Consider the following 3527-nt stretch of genomic DNA (forward strand, 5'->3'; position numbering starts at 1 on the left):
GGGGGCGTTCCCGTTCCCCGCCCCCGCCCCCGCCCGCCTTTGGCCTGAGACTTCAGCGGACCGCGACCTCTTGTTAAAAACACTCTATTCCCAATTTCAGAAAAGAGGAGCAGACATCCGAGAGATGCTCCATGTCCCCTATTTATGGGGTTCAAAATAAGTACAAATGAAGAAAAAGCGGAGATAGGGGTCAAGAGAGACCGATTTCCGAGGTGTAAGATCCCCAGAGAGGACCGGGCTGGTAGATGCCCGATCCCGTTTCTGAGATGAAAAAGAAGAAAGAAGACATAGGGATCAAGAGAACCACTTCCTAGAAAAGAAGGAAGGGGCTGACACTACAGGAACCCCTCCTCTCCCTGCGCCCCACTTTCCGGAGAAAAATTCGAAGACCGTGCTGAAGTGGGGCAGAGAAACGGCCTACCTCCTAAATGCCCAAAGCCTGCATTAAAAAAAAAAAAAAAAAAAAAAAAAAAAAACAAGAAACCAGGAAACAGGGAGGGTCTGAGCGAGGTTCAAAGACCCAGCCATAAAGATGGGGCTGGAAGATGCTTTACCCGTGCCTGGTCACTGACTTAGACAGGGGACCCACTCCCTCCATCTGGGGAAAGAAGACTCAAGAGATTGGAGACTTTGGGGGCTGAGCTGCTCACTTATCCTCCCAAATCTTGAGGGGGAAATGTCAGAATTGGGGGGGGGGGCAGGAGGACAAGACCCTTTCCCCCGTTTTGGATTCCTGCCCCTCACCTCCGGCCCCCAGACCCGGCAGGAGGAGCGTGGCCCCAAGAGAATCCTGATTGTTTGATTCCTCCCCGGGCGCTGATGGAGGGGATGGCAGGGGGTGGGTTTCGTCCTGTTTATAAAAAGCTTGCCAGCTGCGGAGGCGCCTAAAGACCAGAATAACTTAGCGCCTGGAGCCGCCCCCCCCCCTCCCCCGCCCCCTGGAAGTTCGGGGCGTCCCTCGCGTTCCGCTGGCATTTATTTTTATTAAGGGTAACATTTTTGTCCCTCTCCTCCAATCGCACTATAAAAGTATTACGAACCTACTGCGGAGAGTTGGGAAATTCAGAAAAGCATAAAAAAAAAAAATAAACAAAAATAAATTTACCCCCAATCTCCCCCACCCCCAGACCGGCAGTCAGTGGGGCCCCAAGCGCGCTGGGACAGGAACCGGCCCACACCCCCGGCGGAGGTAAGGACGCGTGAGGCTTCTTGGCTCCCTGACCTCCCGAGCGCTTGCTCTGGGCTTTGTACGTGGGTGGCGCTCAGAAATAGCCCACAACACTGTGTACCAGCGTCTGCACAGAGGAATTTGTGTTTTATTTTATTTTATTTTATTTGTATTTATTTTTATTTTTTCATGTTTATTTCTTTTTGAGAGAGGGAGGGACAGAGCGTGAGCAGGGGAGGGACAGAGAGAGGGAGACACAGAATCCGAAACAGGCTCCAGGCTCTGAGCTGTCAGCACAGAGAAAGACGCGGACCTCGAACTCACGGACCGCGAGATCCTGACCTGAGCCGAAGTCGGCCGCTTAACCGACTGAGCCACCCAGGCGCCCCTGGGAATTTGTATTTTAAAGTAAAAATAACGCAAGGCATTTATTGTTGAGGAGGAGCATTCCACTCCAGAATTAGGGATGGCTGAATGGGGGGAATGCTGGACAGCAGGGGAGACCAGAGCTGGTGACACAGAGGCCTTAAATCCTCCCAAGTCCCACCCTACTCGGAGTAAAGTCTAGACTCCACCCGACAGCCCAGGCCCTCCAGCCAGCTGCCTCTCGCCAGCTACCTTCCCGTCTCATCTTTCTCCTCCAGTCAGATACTCCCTCTCGTTCCGGGTGCAACCCTACCTCAGGGCCTTTGCATCTGCTGTTCCCGCTGCCTGGAGCACACTTCCCCCACCTCCTTCCAAGCCTGGCTCCCTCACCCCCTTCAGATCTCGGATGGACACCCACCTCCCATTTCGGGTCACCTTCCTATCACGTTGCCATATTTCTCCTTCTCCTGACACATCCCCATCAGAAATAATTATTTGACTTGTTTATCCATCAGCCATCTGAGAGTTCTGAGGGCCAGGGATTGGTGTCCCCGGCACCTAGACCTGTGGACACAGTAAGTGCCCTGTGATGGGAGGACATGTATGAATGAATGATTGGAGAGAGGCTGCCTTTGGCCACGGAGGCTAGGGAACCTCTCTGAAGAAGTGCCATTTGAGCAGGAACGTGAAGAACGAGCCGTTCCCTCCAGAAAGAGGGAACAGCAAATGTTCACTGAACAAGCTCAAGGGACAGCCTCTTTCCAACTCTCCTTTCCAAGGAGAGGCCCAGGCAACGTCTCCTTAAGAGAAAGGGCAAACTGAGGCCCTGAGAGTCACCCTAGGAGGTCACAAGGGCCGAAAGTTCCAAGGAGCCCTGAAGCCCTTCTCCAGCCTTCCTTTTCGGGTACAGAGTAGGCCACAGAGGCGAAAACTGTGTCCCTTGGTAAGGACCCTAAACGGGAGAAAGTGGGGGGCCTTGAACATGTGAGCAACTTCACTCACCCCCTCTGCAGGCCTCAGTTTCTACATCTGAGAAGTGGGAGAAGGAAGAGACAGAGTGAATGTGCACCTCAAGCAGGTAGCTCGGTGCGTGGCTCAGGACACACTCTTCTCAAGCTCAGAGAGGTTAAGAGACTCGAAGTTGTCAATATTCATCTCTAGGGGATACTGAGGATGGTGTGGTGGGCCTGGCCCAGGCCTAGGGGGATCAGGGTGTGGAGACGATGGTGGACATGAATCCAAGAATCCTCGAGAACTTCCACGAGTGCCAGCCTGGGATGGAGGGCCAGGAAGGACCGTGCAGGGGAGGAGACGCTGAGCTGAGAACCAACCAGTGAGAATGAGGGTGGGGGTGAAGCAATCCAGGTGGTTTGGCACAGTATGTGCAAAGGCCCTGAGGTGGGGCCCTAACTGGGGGTATGGAAAGCCAGCATGGGTGGAGTGCGGTCAGTAGGAGGGAGAGAGATGCCTGACCCAAATTGAAGGGGAACATATGTTCTTATAAATAGGTGGAGAGAAAAAAAAAATAAAAATAAAAATGGGGAAATAAGGTGAGAGGCTGAAGGCAGATGATCTACAGGAAGGTTATAGCAGAATTTTATTCTCTTTTTTTAGTGTTTCCATTATTTCCAAATTCTCTACAGTAAACACATATTACTTGTAAGTAAAGGGGGGGGGGAGGGAGAAATAATTATAAATACAAATCCCCTAAATCTCTGCCTTTTATTTATTTTTTTAATTTTTTCTAATGTGTATTCATTTTTGAAAGACAGAGAACGAGCAGGAGAGGGGCAGAGAGAGAGAGAGAGAGAGGGAGACACAGAATTCGAAGCAGGCTCCAGGCTGCAAGCTGTCAGCACAGAGCCCGATGCGGGGCTCGAACTCACCAACCGTGGGATCATGACCTGAGCCGAAGTTGGACGCTTAACCCACTGAGCCACCCAGGCGCCCCTAAGTCTCTGCCTTTTAAAAATCTGGAAGGAAACGCACCAAG

This window comes from Felis catus, chromosome A2 (assembly GCF_018350175.1).
Source record: "Felis catus isolate Fca126 chromosome A2, F.catus_Fca126_mat1.0, whole genome shotgun sequence".
Lineage (NCBI taxonomy): Eukaryota > Metazoa > Chordata > Mammalia > Carnivora > Felidae > Felis > Felis catus.